We start from the raw sequence: 20,830 nt of genomic DNA on the forward strand, positions 1-20,830 counted from the left end.
GATTGCTCCTAACCACTTCTGCCTTCCCTCAAATCCTTTTTGGAAGTCAGTGCTTCTTTGGAACATTCTTGACTTTTCCCAAATCTCTATTGAAATCCTCCAGCCTGATCACCCCCTAACCACTCCCCTGGAGGCCTGATTTATGTTTAACTACTCTCCTGCCAGTTTGAATGCCCTTAACTGCCCTCCCCTGCAGGCCTGGTTTCCCCCAACTGCCCTTCCCTGCAGGCCCGGTTGTCCCCAACTTCCCTCACTGCCCTCCCCTGCAGGCCTGATCCCTCCCAACTTCCCTCCCCTGCTGGCCATCTTGTGGTGGCCATCTTGTGTCCATATGGGGGCAGCCATCTTGTGTTGGAATGATGGTCAATTTGCATATTACTCCTTTATTAGATAGGATAGAGACCTGGTGCACAGGTGGGGGCCAGCTGGTTTGCCCTGAAGATTGTCCTGGACCAGGGTGGAGGTTCCCTTGGGGCGTGGGGCGGCCTGGGTGAGGGACTTGTGGTGGTTTGCAGGCCAGCCATGCCCCCTAGTGACCCAAACAGAGGCCCTGGGATCTGGGATTTATTTATCTTCTATAATTGAAACTTTGTAGCCTTGAGTGGAGGCCAGGGCAGGCCAGGAAGTTTGTCTTCCTCCACTGCCAGGGAAACCCGAGTCTCCTGCCTGCTCTGTTGCCACAGCCATCTTGGTTGGGTTAATTTGCATACTTGCTCCTGATTGGCTGGTGGGCATGGCTTGTGGGTATAATGGAGGTATGGTCAATTTGCATACTACTCTCTTATTAGATAGGATAAAAGCAACTGTTACAACCAAACGACCAGTCGACCAGTTGCTATAATGCACACTGACCACTAGGGGGCATATGCTCAATGCAGGAGCTGCCTCCTGGTGGTCAATGCGTTCCCCACAGCCAACCTCCCCCTGTCCCTCCCCTATCCATCAGGCGAGATGGCCTGATAGGCCCTGATTACCAGCTAGGCCTAGGGACCCCACCCATGCATGAATTTCATGCACCGGCCTTCTAGTGTAAAATCAAATTTATTATGTGTGTCTTCATGTAAAGGTCACAGTGGACAGTTTCCTCAGCTGTGAAATGGGAGCAGAGTCTAATATGCTGATGAGTGGTTCCCAAATAGATGGTGCTGATGTTTGGTGCATTCAAAACAATGGGAGGGGGTGAAGGTGGGAGGGGATGAGGAAAGAGGTTTTCATAGTCCAGGACCTCTCTGCAGGATGGAGATTGCAGAAGCTCTGTGATGGGGTGGCTTGAAGTGAGCTGAGAAATGTGACAGCATGCCCAGCTACTCCAAGTGTGGCCAGGGTGAGGACTGGCAGCATTTAGAAATACAGAATCTCAGGCCCCACCTCCCAGGTCAGAATGAGTGTTTTAACAAGGCCCGGGCGATTCCTGTGCTCGTTCTAGCTGGGATGCACTTATATAGGGAACACCTGTGGCACCTGTTTCCTCAGCATCCATGCCTCTCCTGATAACGGCACCGGGATCTTCCTCGTAAGCCAGCCCTCTCCCCCTCGGTGTGGCAGGCACCAAGGCCTAACGCCACCCTCAAGCTGAGGGACTGACAGCTTGGTGCCGGTCTGGCCAAGAAGAGACCTCCATGTCCCCCTGGCAACCAACAGTGGTTTGTTCGGTTGTTGCCCTGGGTGTGATCCAAGGAGCTGAGGCTGTCAGAATCTGCCTTGGGATTTTGCTGGGAAAATGATGGGAAAGGCACTCTTTTTCCAAGAGGGCTGTTGATGCAGATGTAGGAACCCAGAGCTCTTGGGAGCCATCCTGAATCATGAAGGAAGGGGCTGCCTCAGAGGGAAGCCACCGCAGGGGACTGGGAACTGAGCAAGGGAGGCCAATTGATTCCTGATCATGTTTGAACGCTGGATCCAGCTATGCCTGGAGTTTCCCAGATTCGGGATTTTTCCAGTTCATAAGCAAATAAATTTCCAATGTTGCCTAAGCCAGTGTGAGCTGGATTTCTGCCACATACACCCAACAGTCCTCACTGATTCCTGACTATTCCTAGGCCACACTGGATGGAATGAACCAGTCTCTGGGGCCGAGGGCCTACAATCTGCATTTCTAACAATTCTTCAGGAAATTCTTAGCATTAAAATCTGAGACCCACCAATGTGATGGAACAAGGGCCAGACTTGGGGTCAGACCTAGGATTTGCTTCCTGGTCCTGACATGGGCTGGCTATGTGACCTTAGGTAAGTCACTTCCCCTTTCTAAGCCTCATTTTCTTCCTTATAAAACAGAAGGCACTGGCTCCTCGGGCTTGGCCTGAGGTCCTATGTGACAGGGATGTGAAAGGCTTTTAAAACCAATGAGACACAGCATGTTCCTGACCAGTGCGGTTCAAAGCCAGGCTGTAAGAGCAGAAGTGACCGCCTCGGCTCCAGTCTAGCCTAGAACTGCTGACATCTGGCAAAGACACTTCCTCAAGTCCCTGCTGAACTCCTGGAACCTGAAACCTCTATTTACCCCCGACAGCTCCTGCTGGGGCCACATGGAGGGAAATGAGAAAGGTCAGCTTGCCTCCCACGCCACCATGCCGGCTGCATGGGCTCAGAGATTCCTCCCGCACTCCCAAGGGGCAGAGGGCCGGCCCTGCCTGAGCATCCTGTGCCGTGGGCAGCAGATGACTTATGGGAGGTTCACGCAGAGGCCTGCGAGCGCTGGGGATGAGGAGCCCTGGATTCTGGTCCCGCTGCTGCCACAAGCTCCTTATGGCAAGTCCCAACCTCTCTCCAAATACGAAGTGAAATGTAGGATGGTAAGTTCTCTGAAGGGGACAGCTGTAACCTTTCTCTGCATAGCATCTGTTTCTCTTTATTCTGACAACTCCCCAAGTTTCTTATGGGGACCATTTCTCCCTCATTCTCAATTCATGGGCTGTGGTAGAGCTGACTTCAACCCTGACAACAGGGGTGGGTCTGTGACCAAGTCTGGCCAATCAGAGTTGCAGAAATAGAAGCAGAGATGAGCATGTGAGTCAATCGTGGCCAATGAGAAGGAAATATTACCTTTTGGTTGGAAGAGTCTTGCAGTTGCAAAGCAGAGCCAAGAAACGTAGAAACACAGATTCTTGAGCCTTGAATCCAGCCCTGAAGCTGATGTGCTCGCTGACTTTCCAATAAGCTTTTTCTTCTGCTTGAGTCAGTTTGAGCTGCCTTTTTGTCCCCTTTAACCTCAAAGAGCTCTACCTGGTGTGGAAGGAATTCTTACAAGGGATTGATTGCAATGTATACCCAAGTGTAAATGGCTATGGCGAGGCCTTCCTTGATAGCGGGTTTTGGAAGAAGAGCAGTAGGAGGTGCTAGACCCATTCGAGTAGGTGAGGATGCATCGAGTAGAAGGCTCACTGAGCTGGCAGCATCGAAGCCATGCCTAGAAAGTGCCTGGCATGTATTAGGCCCTTCTCATACATCTGTGGAGTGAATGCATTATGTTCAACCCTCTACAAGCCTTACCATATTTAGCTGAAGTCAGGAGGACCAGAATTATGAGCCCATTTTTCAGATGGGAAAATGGAGGCCCATGGCAGAGAGAGTTCCCAAGTGGTCAGTGGCAGGTAGAATGAGAACCCAGTTGTCCTGCCTCTCATCTTGCACTGGGGTCAGTCTCAGAGGCTGCAGGGGAGGTGGGGAGGGGGAGGCGGCATGAGGAACCCAAACAGGAAGCCCCGGAAGGCAAGCTGCTAGGGGCTCAGAGCTCAAGGCTGTCCAGTTAGAGGAACTTGCTCTTCTTAGAACAGCTCAGCCTAGGGGGTGGGGAGAAAGCCTTCCCCAATGAAGGGCCAATTCCCTGAGGAGTTTCCAGGGCTGCAGAGTCCTACAGCTTCCTCTCTTCCTGTTCCCGGCTGTCCTCTGAGGGAGCCACCCGAACCTCCACATGACTGTTGTCCCTCAGGTTCATTTAAAAAAAAATTAAATTATATATATATATATATATATATATATATATATATATATATATATATATTATTGATTTTTTCAGAGAGGAAGGGAGAGGGACAGAGAGTCAGAAACATGGATGAGAGAGAAACATCCATCAGCCACCTTCTGCACACCTCCCACTGGGGATGTGCTTGCAACCAAGGTACATGCCCTTAACTGGAATTGAACCTGGGACCCTTCAGTCCCCAGACCGACACTCTATCCACTGAGCCAAACCGTTGGTCAGGGCCCCCTAAGGGACCCTGGAGGGTCTCCCCTGACTTCCTTATCTCTCTTTTCTGACCCTCAGCTTCTTTCTGATCCAAGAGCTCAAAACTCTGACTTTGCAAACAGGAAGGGACTGGAGAGACCATGGTCATACAGATGGGAGCAGCCCCAGAGGGCGGGTGCTGTCTTACTGAGGGTCACACAGCAGGGGGCGGAGCCACCCGCTGGAGAGGAACTGGGGCCTCTGGCCATTCTCCAGCTGCAGGCGCCGACTCCCCTGGGTTGTTAGCGCTGAGAGCCTGTGTTCCAGGAAAAGACTTGTGTCTTTTTCGTTTTGTTTTGTTTGTGAGTTAGGGCTTCACTAGTATTATTTCAAATTGGAAATTAACACAAAAGTATTGATCACTAGCCGTTAAATGTTCTCATTCTACCTGCCACTGACCACTTGGGAACTCTCTCTGCCATGGGCCTCCATTTTCCCATCTGAAAAATGGGCTCATAATTCTGGTCCTCCTGACTTCAGCTAAATATGGTAAGGCTTGTAGAGGGTTGAACATAATGCATTCACTCCACAGATGTATGAGAAGGGCCTAATACATGCCAGACACTTTCTAGGCATGGCTTCGATGCCGCCAGCTCAGTGAGCCTTCTACTCGATGCATCCTCACCGGCTTCCATCACACTCTAGCCCCTTCCAAGCTCCACCTCTCAGGCTTCAACCCCCACCGAATGTGGCCACCCAGGCTCGGGCTTCTCACATCTCACCAGCAGAGAGCGGAATTGACCCATGGTCCCAGCTGCTGCGCTTTGGCGGCTCCCAGCCAGTGACTGAGTGTGGAGGGCCTGACAGGAGACTTGGCTAAGGGTCCTGGGCAGCACTTCTCAAACTTCCTTAGAACAGCACTGAAGTCCAGGATACTTCCAGCTTTCCTCCCTCCCTCCCTTCCTTCCTTCCTCCCTCCCTCCCTCCCTTCCTTCCTTCCTTCCTTCCTTCCTTCTCTTCTTCTTCACCTAGAGTCAAACACCTTGCCACCTGACAGCTCCCCTATTTTCTCCCACAGGCATCCTTTCTAGTAAATTTCTTGTTTATTTAATGTCTCTGAGAGTCTGCCTCTCAAAGGACCTGCGGTAACGCACCTCATATTTTGCCCATAGGTTTGTTTATCACCCCTCTCCCCAGAGAATGCGAGATCCCAGTCCTTCTGGGATACAGACTTAGCAGAACCCTGTAGGTGCTCAATAAATTCTTGAGTGATTGAATGAAGTCTCCTTTTACCTTCCTGGGTGCCCCAGTGTCCCTGCCTCACCAACAGTGATGAGTGTGTGTTTACACTGAGGACAGCTCTGAGAGGAACGAAGTCTTCCCCTGACTGAATCTGAGTGGAGGTGGTCCCCTTCGGACAAGACGTGGTGGCCACTTCTCACTCTAACCTCCCACCATGCTCCAAGGCCAGCTGCCCCCCCAATCTGTCCTCCACAAATGGAAACCTCAAAGCCACAATAACTCATGCTCTGACCCTTTTACAGTTACTTCTCCCGACCCAATATTTTTATTGGTTTCAGAGAAGAAGGGAGAGGGAGAGGGAGAGATAGAAACATCAATGATGAGAGAGAATCATCGATTGGCTGCCTCCTGCACGCCCCGCACCAGGATCGAGCCCACAATCCAGACGTGTGCCCTGACCGGGAATCGAACCGGGACCTCTGGTTCATAGGTTGATGCTCAACCACTGAGCAACGCCAGCCAGGCCTTAATTACTTTTTAATAGTTGGAAAGTAATAAAGCCTCCATTTCCTTTATTGTTTGGAGGGTGTGCGTGGTTTTTAAAATGAGTTTTCATCACCTAGTAAAACAGTACATCATCCATCCTTGTTAAAAATGAAAACATTACAGATAAATCTAAGGCTCCTTGGACTCTCCCCTGAAACCGCCCTCCACGGCCACCCCGCCCCCCTCCGGTAGCCTCTCCCTCTGCACTGGCATACCCTGTATGAAGCCCACCCCTCACTCTGCCCTTTACCATTTCAGGCCACTGTCGCTGGATTTCCAACCGCCAGTGCCCGCATCTCTTTGCCCATGTGGTTTCTCTGTGGCCACTGGTACCCGCTCTGCCCATGAGCCTGGCAAGCTGAAATGCTAGAGAAATATCAGCCCCGCCCCAGGAGGAGCCCTCAGCCAGGGGCTGTGAAGAGCTGTTCCCTCACCGTGCGAGTGTGCTCACGGCCTCCCAGAGCTCCCGGTGCCCGCAGGGGAGACTCCTGCTCAGACCTCTATGGCTGCCTTCTCTCCCCGTCTCGCCTCCCCACTCCCCTACTCCGGTTTTCTAGTGTCAGTTCCCAAGATGACTGGGGACTGCATTTGAAGTCTTTTCTAGGGTGTGCTTCTGGGGAACCTCGAGCTCAGACGTGTACAGCCTTGGGAAATGTGGAGCACGGTTTCTGTGTGTTAGCGTGCTGCGTGAATCGTGAGGCCCTTCCAGTCCGCTCGGCAGGCGAGAGAGCTGAGACTCAGAGAGGGAAGGAATGTGTCTGATGCATCACAGCTCGTATGAGGCAAGGGAGGCATCAAACTCAAGTCTCCTGTGCTCTGTCTCCTGTGCTTCATTTTTTTGGTGGTGATGAGGGAGGGTCTCTCTCCTATTCTCTGGGCTGCCCCTAAGACTCCTGGGCCTAAGTCTGCTGGTGGGAGCTCAGGCAGGTGTCTCAGGGCAGAATTAGGGAAGCAAGAGCCATCCTGAGGGTGCAGCACGGGTGGCCATGGACACTGGCCAAGAAAAAGGGCACATTTTACATCCAAGCAAGAGTTCTCCTGCCTCAATCCCCAAGCCTCTGGAAGAACACCGAAACCTCCACTCCTGGGGTAGAGAACGTTGTAGAAATGGGGTAAAGATCGAAGTGCTGTGGGGGTTTGTTGAGAAAGATGCCTAAGAGAGATTGTACCATGTATTTGCTGTGTGGCTTTGGGAAACTCACTTACCCTCTCTGGGCCTGACATGACTTTTCTATAGAAAGGGATGCCCTGGCATGATTGGAGGGCAGAGCTTGAAAATTCAAATGGGTGTGGGAGCCCACAGGGCCACATGAGGAAAGCACCCCAGGCAAGGGTGGTGCCAACTGGACAGCTCAGGGCAGTGTACAGGACAGTCCCTCCTCAGCCTCACCAATGCTGTCCTGAGAGAATGGCAGAGCAGCATGGAGACGGAGGCCATAGTCTCAGGACTGATAATTCTCCCAGGTTTTCGAGAGAAGACAGAAAGCCTTTATGTGGGCTGTCTCACCTTTAAATGTTAGCAACGAATTAAAAAGAATCATTGTGTAGGACCAACTAACACATGCCTGTGCGCTGAGACCTCTCAGTCAAGGAAGGGGAGAGGTTGTTAACATTCCTGTGTTCAATCTTTTTGAGGCCCTACTATGTGCCAGGTGTCGGGTGTTAAAGATACAGTGGTTCAGGAGACAGCATGTCTGTGCCCCGGTGGGACTCAATTTCTAGAAGAGTTTAAAGTCCAAGCCCTGTTCAGTCCCCTGTATGCAAATGACCTTCTCCCCTATCTCTGGGGTAAGGACCCCAGACAGCAGCCTGGAAGACTAAGCATTCCTGGGACCAGGCCCCAGTCTGCATGCTTCTCTGCCATTTTGTCACTAGGTGCCTATAATCATTGAGATAGTTTTAGCCCGGCTGGTGTGGCTCAGTGGCCGAGTGCCGCCTATGAACCAGGAGGTTGTAGTCTGATTCCTGGTCAAGGCACATGTCTGGGTTGTGAGCTTGATCCCCAGTAGGGGATGATTCTCTCATTATTGATGTTTCTGTCTGTCTCTCTCTCTCTCCCCTTCCCTGTCTCTGAAATCAGTAAAAAAATATTATTTTTAAGAGGAAAATAGTGAGTGTTGGTGAGGATGTGGAGACATTGGAACTTTTGTACATTGCTGATGGGACTGTAAAACAGTGGAAAGCAATTTGGAGATCCCTCAGAAAGTTAAACACAGAATTGCCACATGACCCAGCAATTCCAGTGCTAGGTATCTACCCATGAGAACTGAAAGAGTGCTCATAGTATTTGTCACACTAGCCAAAAGGCGAAAACATGCAAATTTCCATCTGCAGATGAGTGGGTAAACAAAATGTGGTGTACACATACAATGAAGCATTATTCAACCATAAAGTGGAATGAAATACTGATACACGCTATGGTATGGTTGACCTTTGAAACATTCTACTAAGTGAAAGAAGCCAGACGCCAAAGATCACATGTGTATAATCCCGCTTATGAAGTGCCCAAGAGAAAGTAATCCATAGGTAGCAAAAGAAGGTTGGTGACAATCTACAATAGCCAGAATTTGGAAACAGCCTAGGTGCCCGTCAGCAGATGATTGGATCCAAAAACTATGGTACATCTACACAATGGAATACTATGCTGCCATAAAGAAGAAGGAATTCTCATCATTTGCAGCAACCTGGATGGAATTGGAGAACATCATGCTGAGTGAAATAAGCCAATCAATGAAAGAGAAACACCACATGACCTCACTCATTTGTGGATAATAAAGAGCATTATAAACTGATGAACCAAAAGATAGATATAGAGACAGTAAAGCAACAAGCAGATTGTCAAATTACAGCGGGGAGGAGAGGAGGATCTGGGGGAGATAATAGATCAACCAAAGGACTTGTATACATGCATATAAGTACAACCAATGGACATAAAACTATGGGGAGGGAGGGGATATGGGGGAGGGAGGGAGGGGGGCAAAAAAAATCATTAAAATATGTAAAATAAATAAATTAATTAATTAATTAAAAAAAAAAAAGAAGGTTGGTGGTTGCCGATAGCTGGGAGCAGAAGGCATGGAATAACTGCTTACTGGGAATGGTGTCTCCTTTTGGGGGATGAAGATGTTCTGGAACTCCATAAAGACAGTGCGTGCACAACATTGTGAATGTACTAAGTGCCACTGTTCTATTCACTCTAAAATGATTAATTTTATAATGCTATGTAAATTTCGCCTAAAAATATTACTACGTAAAAGTGCTTTGCTAGGATGGTTAAACAAAATATGGTACATCCAAACCGTGGAATATTATGCAGCCTTAAAAAATTCAAGGGTATTTTAATGACATGGAAAAAATGCTTACAATGCAATGCTAAGTGAATAAGTATGATAAACATTGCGTATGCAGCATTTTACTAACTACGTTAAATAAAAAGTGCACAGGAAAGAAGACTATATAAAAATAAACTAAAACGCTTATTATTCAAAAAAAAAAATTTTTTTTTAAGCATGCACCCATAGTCTACTAAGCGTCAGAACAACGAAAGAGGCAGATGGAGATCTCTGCTCTCCTGCAGCTGAGCACAGGGGACTGGGGACAGTGGCCCTGGGTCTGAGAGAGCAGGGAGGTCAGCAGAGCTAGAGTCTTCTCTCTCCTCTGCCCCTGGGTGACCCCTGGGTGACCCCTCCAGGCCTCAATCCTCCTCTCCCACAAAAGGAGAGGGCTAGAGGTGCGCCTTCCGGGGAGCCACCCGGGGTCTTGGCAATTTCCCTAAGAAACAGCTGCCCAGGAGCCCGAGGCCACACCTCCAGGCTGGTCCCCGCAGCGCTGTTTGCTGCGGTGAACACCTGCAACCACCTGCCTGTCCCTCAGCAGGGAGTGAGAAACGGGAGGTGGCCACCTGCCGGGACTCCACTTAGAATGACCTGGACCTCTCTTTCTCGTCCTGGCCAGACCCTGATGCCTTAATGATAAGAAGTGTGTGTGTGGCCCTGGTTGGTTTGGCTCAGTGGGTAGAGCGCTGGCCTGCGGACTGAGGAGACCCGGGTTCAATTCTGGCCAAGGGCCGATGCCTGGGTTGTGGGCTCCATCCCTAGTGGGGGATGTGCTGGAGGCAGCCAATCAATGATTCTCTCTCATCATTGATGTTTTGCTCTCTCCCTCTCCCTTCCTCTATGAAATCAATAAAGAAATATATATATATATATATATATATATATATATATATTTTAAAGAAGTGTGTGTGTGTATGTGTGTGTGGGGGGGGGGAAGTTGCAGAAGAATCTAACAGTTAGATAGCATTTATGTAGATCTTTAAACTACACAATACAATTCTATGTACTGTTTATGAATCCATGTACATGCAGTACATTTATAAAGGCACAGGCTGGAAGGACTGTAATTCCCGACAGTCCTCTAGGGAGGGAGAGGGAAGCAGAATGGAGGGGATACAAGGTGGGGAGGCTTCCATTTTACCTCTTATTTCATATTTAATCTGAAACAAACATGGCAAGAGGCTAACATTTGTTAATTCTAGGTGGTGGGTCGCTGGGATAGTTAATACATTATTCTTTTCACCTTGTCTGTATTCTACCCTCCCAGCCCCCACAAACGATCGGCGAGGAGAAAGCCACGCGATAGGGAACTGATATTTATGGAGGCCTCTGTCTGTGGTTCTCACAGCGCGGTCCCTGGACCAGCAGCCTCAGCTTCCCCAGGAACTTACTAGAAATGCAAATTCTCGGGGTCCTGCTCCGTAACTACCGAGTCAGAAACTCTGGGGTCAGACCCAGAACTGTGTTCTGGCCAGCCTTCCGGGCGATGCTGGTGTGCCCCTGGCGCTGAGGACCACGGGCTTGGCCGTAAGAGCTGCGACAGCAATTAGCATGTTTCAAGCATATAAACCTGGCAGGCGGTGCTTGAAGAGCTTTCCTTCAGGGACTCAATCTAATCTCCACAACAGCCCTGTTAGCCCTAGCTGCTGTGGCTCCGTGGGCTGGGCCTTGCCCCATCCACCCAGAGGCCGGCGCTTGATTCCCAGTCAGAGCGCGTGCCTGTGTTGCAGGCTGGATCCCCGCCTCGGCGAGGGACTTGCAGGAGGCAGCCAGCCGATGTTTCTCTCCTGTCCCTCCTCTCTCTCTCTCTCTCAAATCAATGAAAACAACCCTGGCGGGAGCCATTGTTATTACCCCCATCCTACAGTTCTGGAAACGGAGGCACTGGAAGGCCAAATCCCGGCCCCAAGTCCCCCTGGCAGGTGGCTCCCCGCGCCGCTTCCTTAACCAGGACGCTAAACTGGATTCACCTGTGGGCCTGGCACAGCCAGCTCACTGCAGCCTCGGGAGAGAGGATGAACAGCCCCATTTGACAGATGAAGAAACTGGAATTCGGAGATAAGAGTGAGGAAAGTGAAGGGACAGGCACCTTGTGGTCAGTCCATGAGGTTTTGGGGTTTGATCAAGACCTGGGAGGGATCAGGGCCCAACAGAGGAGAAGGAGGAGGAGGAGGAGAAGGAGGAGGAGGAGGAGGAGGAGGAGGAGGAGGAGGACCAGGAGGAGGACCCAGAGGAGGAGGAGGACCCAGGAGGAGGAGGGGAAGGGGGGAGGAAGAGGGGAGGAGAGAGGTGGGAGGAGGAAGAGGAGCAGAGGAGGAGGAGAAGGAGAAAAAGGAGGAGTAGAGGGGAAGAGGGAGGAGGAGGGGGAGGGGGAGGAGGAGGAGGAGAGGAGCACCCAGGAGGAGGAGGAGGAGGGGGGAGAGGTGAGAGGAGGAGGAGGAGGAGAAGGAGGGTGCAGTGAGGGCTCCCAGCTGCACTCCGCCTGGGTGTGGCTGGCACGTCACGCCTCTGCCCAGCGGTCCCCATTCCCCACGACCGCTGCCCACCCTCCGTGACCGTCACCCACCCCCACTGGGAACCGTGAGGGCTCCCCGGCCCGGGCTTCGCTGAGCCCGTTCCCTCCTCCTCTTTTTTTTAAGTTTTTTCTTTTGCAGAAGGGGAAGCTGGACGGCCAAGAGAAGTGGCAGCTCCAGCATAAAGGCGCTGGGCGGCCCGAGCGCCCCTCGTCCACCTTTCCCGGGGTGGCCCTGAGCCTGCCCCCCTCACCTGGGTGCCCGCTGCCCGGTCTGCCCTCGTCCCACGGCCCGTCCGCGGCTCCCGGACGGCCCTCCCTCCCGCTGCACAGAGCCTGCCAGCCCCCACCCGCTCCCTCCGCAGCCCCGGAGCCTCAGGCCGCCTCCCAGGGGTCCCCAGCCCCCGTCCCCCGCCGCGCACTCACCTGGGCGCCCGCTCCTCCTCCCGCGGGCAGCCGGGGTCCTCACAGCTCGAGCGCCCCCCCAGCTCCGCAGCCTCCGGGGGCCAGGAGGGAAGCGGCGGACTTTGGGGAGCCGGAGGGCGGCCCTCGGGAGCTCCGTGCGCGGTCTTTCCGAGCTCCTCTGGATCCGAACTGTCCGGGCCCGCCACTAGCCTCTGGGCCCGGGCGGTCCGCCGGGGCTAGAACCAGGGACAACGAGGCGCCCACAGGTCATCTGGGCGAGCCAGCCGCGCTGGAGCGATGCTAACCCCGCCCCGAAGGTCCTAACCCCGCCCCCGGGATGCTAATCTCCACCCCACCTCCAGGACCCGAATCTGGCCGCCCAAGGATTTAACCCCATCCACCCTAGATTTTTAACCCTACCCCCCAGGAGTCTACCCTAGGCCCTGGAGGATAACAACCCCGCCCCCGAGGGTTCTAACCTCTCCCCCAAAGATCCTGAGCCCATCTCCCTCCCCCAAAGACCCTAACCCCTCTCCTAATGAGTCTATTTCACCTTGTCCCCAAAGGTTTTAAACCCATCTCCAGGATGTCAACCCGTCCCCAAGAACCCTAACACCCACCCCCGTCTCTGCACCCCAAAAACCCTAGCTCTGCCCCCTATGATTTTGAATCCCACTCGAAGTGTCAACCGATGAACCAGAAGGTCAGGGTACGATTCCTGGTCTGGACACAAGCCCGGTTTGCGGGCTCGGTTCCCAGTTGTGGGGAGGTAGCAGGCAGCCCACTGATGTTTTATATATACTGTATATGTTTCCAAGAGGAAGGCAGAGGGAGAGATGGATCATTGATCGGCTGCCTCTGACACGCACCCTCCTGGGGATCGAGCCCACAACCCGGGTATGTGCCCTTGGCTGGAATGGAACCTGGGACCCTTCAGTCCATAAGCCGGTGCTCTATCCACTGAGCCATACCAGCTAGGGCAATGGTCAGAAAACTCATTAGTCAACAGAGCCAAATATCAACAGTGCGATTGGAATTTCTTTTGAGAGCCAAATTTTTTAAACTTCAACTTCTTCTAACACCATTTCTTCAAAATAGACTCGCCCAGGCCATGGTATTTTGTGGAAGAGCCACACTCAAGGGGCCAAAGAGCCGCATGTGGCTCGTGAGCCGCAGTTTGCCGACCACAGAGCTAGGGCATTTCATCATTGAAGTTTCAATTTCTCTCTTTCCCTCTCCCTTCCTCTAGGAAATCAATAAAAATATATTAGAAGAAAAAGATTTATAACCCTAACCCCAGAATTCTCTACCCGCTCCTAACAGATCCCCACCTTGCTCCAAGGGATTTGAATCCGCCCCTCAGGATTCTAACCCAGCCCATTGGAAGATTCCAGCTCTGTTCTCCAGGAATCCCAGATTCTAACCCAACGCTGACAGGATTCTAGTCGCCCCTTCCCCCAGCAGTCTGATCATTCCCCTCTCCCCCTCCTCCCCATTCCAATCCCATCTCCCCAGCCATTCCCAAGCCTTCCAGGCCCTCGGGTTCTGGCACAGGACCCCGGCTAGACAAAGGCCATGCAAAGTTCCTCCCCTGCAGGAACCGCCCTGGTTCATTCCCTGCGGGCTTCCGGCAGTTCAGAGGACTTTGGACACTGAGGGGCGGGGAGTCGGCCAGCAGGAAGAGAGATGCGGGTTCAGGGGACATAAGGGGGTCATCCCCAGCATCAGCTGTGTCTTTTCCCACAAGTTTGTCATTGTGATAATGACATAGTGAATGTTCATAGCGGGAACATTCTCCTGTTAACAGCCCGCTCCCCCCGCCCCTCTGCCCATTGATTTTTCCTGCGATAGAAATCCTTGTACACGTTCCCAAAGTTCCTAACAACGGACTCTGGAATGTTTTTATAAACAACACACACCATTGTAAGTATTCAGCTTGATATGTTTTGGCAAATGTATACCCCTGGGTAATGACCACCATATGTTAGCATCAAAGAATATTTATACAATTACAAATTTTATTTTAAAACACTGCCTTACCAGTATTTGAGGTGGCAAACATTTGTCTATTCATTCATTCATTCATTCATTCATTCATTTATTGTCGTGGGGAATAAAGCTGATCACAAGAGGTGGTGCTAAATGCTGCATCTTTGGAGTCGGATTAGCGTTCAAACTACCACTATATTGCACCTGAGTGATATTGCACCTCTCTGACCTCAGTTTCCTCATCTGTCAAATGGGAATAATAATAGTATTTACCTCAATGAGTCATTGTGAGAATCAACTAGCATCTTACATTCAAGGATGATGAGTATTATAAGAAAAGTAAAGCAGAGGTAGTGGGTATATTGCACAACTCTGTGAATCTATTACAAATCACTGAATTGTACAGTTGAAATGATGAATGTATGCCATATGAATTATAATTCAATAAAAAATGTTTTCTTAAAAAGAATGAAGGAACTCCCTATAGGGAACAAGTTAGTAAGTGGAGGTGGGACAGGGTGTACAATAGCTTCTAGTGTATCTTACTATTTGCATAGAACAAGAGCACAAACACGTGTGGGAATTCACCAGCACAGCCTGGTGTGAGTCAGGAGGGGCACACAGGGTGGTCTCCCCTGAAGTGGCCCCAGTGGAGCGGAACTGTGTAGCAGGATGGCAGAGGAGGGAGGGAGGCTGATTGGTTCTAGTACACCCTTTGTACTCTTGAACTTTGAGCCACCTGGATATATTAACTATTCAAAAATAAAGTCAGTTTTTAAAAAATCAGAGCTGGCTGGCATGGCTCAGTGTTAGAGCATCAGCCTATGAACCAGGAGGTCACAGGCATATGCCTGTGTTAAAGGCTTGATCCCCAGTGTGCGGCATGCAGAAGGCGGCTGATCAATAATTCTCATAGTTGATGTTTCTATCTCTCCCTCTCCCTTCCTCTCTGAAATCAATAAAAATATATATTTTTTAAAATCAGAAACTTCATGGACAAGATAGAATTGGCGCTGGGTAGGGCGTTTAGAGAGAGGGTGAAAAGAGTCAGGAAATATTCTGGGTGTGCACTGGACAGGGGTGCAGGAGTGGGAGAAACAATGGAAGCAAAGCATCGAGGTTGGACTGTGACTTTCTTTTCTCATGTGCAAAGTGAAAATTCCTCACCAGGTCACTGAACTATTGCATGAAAAGCTCTTATTATTGTGCCCTCACATCAACTCATTTAATCTCTTTGAGATAGGAGTGACTACAAATGGATAGCTTAGAGAGGTAAAGACACTTGCCCAAGGTCACACAGACAGCAAGCAGTAGAGCTGGGAACCAAACCCATGACTTTGAGTTCCCAGTGAGTCTCCAAAGGCTATGCTTGCAATGACGACACAAATTCAGTGAGTGTGTTCTGGACGTTGAGGAGGAGAGAGTGAGGACATGATCCAGGGTTCAGCCCTGGAGGGAGGGCGGGAGCGAAGAAACAATGCAGACTTCACTTTACAGGGGACCAGAGGCTGGCTCTTTCAAAATTATATTTTCCTATTTTCAGAGGCATTTGCATTTCATATTTCAAGTTCATAGGGACGACTGATGATTATTCTATATTCAAAACAGGATGGGGGATAGGGAAGAGGGCCACGATCATTACTTCAGGGCTCAGATATTCCCCCTTTTGTTTGCAAAGTAGCCAGTGCTCATTTCACAGCTACAGGAGGTCACCACTGCCCTCGTTTTCCAAGAGGCAACTGACAATCTGAGGAGACTAGCCCCTGGAACACTCCCAACAGCCCCAGGCAGGTCCTGGACCCTAACCCACTTCTTCAAAAGCCCCTCCATCCTCCATCTTCTCTGCCCCTTCCTCCTGCCTTATTTTTCTCCAGAGAACTTGTCACCACCAGGCACTGTATATGTTAATCTGTTTATTGTCTCTCTATTCTACATTTTTCAAGTTCCCTGCAGGTGCTATTCACCTGCTCATTCTATAGATGAAGAAGAAACTGAAGCCCACGGTTTATGAATGATAGCACTGAGAGCCAAGCCATTCATTCTTTGATTCATTCTATTAATATTTATTGAGAACTTACTATGTGCATCTCTGCTAGGGAGCACACACACACACACACACACACACACACACACACACACAATGAACAAGATAGTCTTGGCCTTCAAGCAACATCCAATCCAATTAAGGAGACAAAAACTTAAACCAATAACTTAGATACGGAGTGAAAAATGCTGTGGTAGAGAGAGGCCTAGGACCATGTAGGAGGGACACTGGCCCAGCCTGGAGGGCATCAAGGAGGACTTCTTGAAAGAGGTGATCCATTGAGGTTTAAAGGATGCTGGTAGAAGATCATGGCAAAAGGCATTCCGAATAGAAGGGACAGCTTTAACAAAGTCTTGAGGAAGGATCAGCCTGGCTTGTTTGATGAACCATAAACACTTCTGTGTGGCTGGTGCCTGAAGCCGGGGCACAGACAGGAGGAAGATGAGGCTGGCGATGGCCGCACCAGCTGATGAGGGGTGGAGTTTTCTCATTTCGGTGACCTGGGAGATTTGCCATCCTAAAGGCAGTTAATGTCCAGCTCAGGGGTTTGGTGGCACAGGGCAGAGATGGGGATTCTGGGGATGCTAACGAAGTTGTTTTTCTGACCCCAGCTGCGTGGCCATCTCCAGCTGACAGGTCCCCCCTCCTGGGCGGGGAGGGGGGAGAGTGGGGGGGAGGGGAGGAGGGAAGGACTCAGTTTCACAACTCCTCCCCTCCCCCAGTGTCCCCAGAGGCCAAGAAAAGAGGAAGCGCTTAGAGGACTTCCTCTTGGGTCCTGGTGCGCTGGACCCCAGGCAGGTGGGGGAGGAGTAACGGGGAAGGGACCTGCCCACCCTCTGGCATTCCCCACACCCCCCACCGCCGAAATAAAAAGGCCTGGTCCTCAGCCACACCCCCATTCAGAGTTGTCCAAGCTCCTGCAGGGTGTGCCCAGGCCTGGGTGCTAAGAGAATGGGTTCTCCACTCAGCAGTTCTAAGTTACTGTCCCTTCTTGCACAAGACCTCCTCTCTGAGCCTTGCATCTTGAATGAGGAGGCACATAACTTACTCAGCAATTTAAAACTGAGGCGATGTGCACGGATTGACAGGGAGAGATCCCCAAGATCACATGCATATTAGTAGAGAGGGTAGATTCATTTTTTAAAATAATGTGATATTCCCTATCTAATAAAGAGGGAATGTGCTAATTGACCATCACTCTGTCACATAACGGCTGCTCCCACAGCTGAGGCCAAGTTCCCATAAGGAACCTTAACGAACAATCAGCAGGGACATGGGGCTACACCTTCTCCCACCCCTGTGGGGTTTGGCAGAGGACTTCAGGCCGTGCCCCCCACCTGGCAGGGCTCGACATGGGTCCTCAGGCTTTGCCCCCTGACCTGGCATCACATTGGGGGACCTCAGGCTGCACCCCACCCCAGTGCCAGGACAAAGGATCTGAGGCCATGCCCCCCACCCAGCAGGGCTTGACATGGGTCCTCAGGCTTTGCCTCAAGCTGCGCTTCCCATTCTGATGCTGGGCTAGGAGACCTCAGGCTGCTCCCCTTGCCCCAGTACCAGGTCAGGGGACCTCAGGCCACACTCCCAACCAGGTGGAGCTTGACAGGGGACTTCAGGCCACGCCTCCAACCCCAGCATCAGGCTAGGGGACCTGAGGCTGCGACCCCTGCCTGGTTGGGCTGGACAGGGGACCTCAAGGTGCACCCCCAGTGCAGGGTCAGGGGAACTCAGGCTGTACCCCTGCCCAGCAGGGCTTGACGGGGAGGCAGCACCCCCCGACCCCCACTCCTGGCGGGAGTTGTTGGGGGAACCTCAGGCCATGCCCTCCACCCAGTAGGTCTTGACAGGGGATCTCAGGCTGTGTCCCGCACCTGGCGGGGTTTGACGGATAACCTCAAGGCACGCCCCCTGCCCAGGTCTGGGCTGGGCAACCTCAGGCCACGCCCCTGTCATGGCATAGGGCCAGGGGATCTGAGGCTATGCCTCCTGCCCAGCAGGGCTTGACAAGGGTAGGACTGGCTGGGTCTGGATCTAGCTTAATGGGGGGCGGGCAGGCCGGCCGGGTCTGGGTCTCAGGCAATTTTGAGGTGCATGTGGGTGGGCAGGGACTTGACTCTGGGTCCCGTGGTGTGCCCCAGACTCTGACAGGAGGAAGGTTTTCATATACATTTTACTAATTTTCTTTTATCTCTGACACCTCTATTATAGAGAAAGGGCAAATAGCAATATTAAATTATTTCCTCTAATGAATCCTCTTTTAATGTGCATGAATTTCATGCACCGGGCCAATGGTTTGTATATAAACGTGTTTAGGCAGTTAAGACAGACACGAGCAGAGCAAGGATAACGGGCCAGGTACAGAAGGTCACCAGGGTGGAAAGCACCAGGTACCTAGCAACAGACAATCATCTGTAGGGTGGGACCTTGCCCCAGGGTGCCTTTCCTCCCCTAGCTTATGGATAGTCACATGGTTTGGCCCCCCTGACCTTTCCTTTCTAGAGATAACATCTATGCTTCAGTTGTATTTCAGCTCCAGGCCTAGGTAAGCAACTAAACCGACCGAGGCTTTGGCTGACACAGGACCAGCTGCATTGAATAAGGAGCCCTACCCTGATGCTGGCCAATCAGTAGAGGCCACAACCCTAAAAGGTTTCCAGGACTCGCCGGGAAAACTGCTGAATATTCTAGTAAGATACTTTTCCGGGACCTCCCCTAAAGTCTCTGCTCTTAAAACCCTTAGGATGGAGTATGCTCTCCCTCCCATGAGCACACCCATGCCTTCCCCCTCCCCCCAGCTCCAAGGGTCCTTCCACTACCTCTATGTCTTACGCAAGCCCATTTCTTCTACTATTTACTTTTTCTACCTCTGTAATTTACCCAATAACTGTTCTCTTATAGTTTGGGTCTGGACTCTAATTCTTTCCTACCCAGAATCCAAGTACCAAGGTTGTTGAATCCAGGTTTGGTTTGACCCCACCTACAACAAATGCATAGAGAAACGTCTGGAAACTACACAGCCCACATCTTACCCCATCTGGGCCATGTCTTAAAATAGGGGTGTCGAACTCAATCAGAGAAGGGGCCAAAATCTAAAATCCAGCCTAAATCGCGGGCCGAATGGTTTACTGAACAGTCATAAACTGTCATTGTGATGGAAACGCAGCGGAGTGCAGTGATGACAGCACGGTGTGGGCCACATTGCAAGGCCTGGCGGGACGGATCTGGCCCGCGGGCCTTGTGTTTGACACATGTGTCTTAGAGGTTGCCACTGAAGAAGAAAGGAGCATTATGATATGGAAGAAAGATATGGTGACTTTTTCTCTATTTGTTTAAAAAAAATTTAATTAGTCTATATTCATTTTTTAAAATATATTTTATTGATTTCAGAGAAAAGAAGGGAGAGAGAGAAACATCAATGATGAGAGAGAATCACTGAAAGGCTGCCTTTTGCACACCCCACACTGGGGAACGAGCCTGCAACCCAGGCTCCAACCATGACCTCCTGGTTCATAGATCAATGCTCAACCACTGAGCAACGCCAGATAGACTATATTCACTTCCCCCCATTGACCTCTTCAAACCTACCCTGTCCCCTAAACTACACTCATTTTTATTTGTGTGATTAAAGTAATAATAACAGAGAGGATTGTTACATATTGTTATCAAGGGTGCTTTTCTCCATTTTATTATGAAAATTTCCAAACATACAGCAAAATTTAAAGACCTTTACAATGAAACTCCCACCCTTACCACCTATATTCTACTTGGTCGCTTCCCATCCCTGATGGCTCCCAAACTGTGAGAGGGGACAAGCCAGGCTGAGGGACCCCTCTCCAGTGCATGAATTTTCATGCATTGGGCCTCTAGTAGCTATATAAACTCCCTAGAAAGTAAGCTTCATGTGCCCAGGGTTCAAGTGCTAAAAAAAAAAAAAAAACTTAGTTGTGGAATGAATTAATGAATAAATGAATAATGGTGGAATGAATGAATGAGTCTAATCAAAGGATGTGAGAGGCTGCTGTTTTTGAGCCAGGAGGGAGCCCTCTTCCCCTCCCCTCCTCTTGGGACCTGCCCTCTCCTCTTCCTTCCTCTTACCCCATCTGAGTCAGGTCTTAGCATCTCTTATCTGGGCATTGTCCCAGCCTCCTGTCCCACTCCCCAGCACCCAGGCTTTCCTCTATTCTCCAGGCAACCTCCCTCAGCCGGTAGCTAGGTTCATTCCGGAAGATGTAAGCCGTGACGTCAATCCCCATTGCCTTCTCTTTCTTGTTCCTAAAGGGTCTTCTCAATTTCCCCACTCCTCTAGCTTCCTCTCTGATGCCCTGTCCCCCACCTCACTCACCCCACATTCCTCCAGCAGCAATAATATGGCCACATTTATTGAACACTTACTATTTGTACTTTTACGTGAATGATCTTAAGTGTCACAATCATCTATGAGGTCTTTAAAGGGGATACTATTATTATTCCCATTTTACAGATAAGAAAACTAAGACCCAGAGATATTTAGGGCCTTACCCAAAGTCACCCGAGTAGCAGATGTCAGAGTTGATATTCAAAACTCACTCAGTCTGACCTGGGAGGCAGAGGGT

General features: G+C 50.7%; 1 protein-coding gene across 2 annotated transcripts in view; it reads right to left on the reverse strand.

Moving 5' to 3' along the window:
• HCK (HCK proto-oncogene, Src family tyrosine kinase) overlaps positions 1-12,454 on the reverse strand; it is a 40,553-nt gene extending 28,099 nt beyond the window's left edge. The window contains exon 1 of one of the 2 annotated variants that reach the window (XM_045574726.1): positions 12,227-12,454. The gene's annotated coding sequence lies outside the window, so the exon portion shown is untranslated. The remainder of the gene's footprint in view (positions 1-12,226) is intronic. The other variant, XM_036419279.2, reaches the window with a different exon arrangement.
• Between the last annotated feature and the right edge of the window lie 8,376 nt (positions 12,455-20,830).

Source organism: Pipistrellus kuhlii, unplaced genomic scaffold (assembly GCF_014108245.1).
Source record: "Pipistrellus kuhlii isolate mPipKuh1 unplaced genomic scaffold, mPipKuh1.p scaffold_m20_p_6, whole genome shotgun sequence".
Classification (NCBI taxonomy): domain Eukaryota; kingdom Metazoa; phylum Chordata; class Mammalia; order Chiroptera; family Vespertilionidae; genus Pipistrellus; species Pipistrellus kuhlii.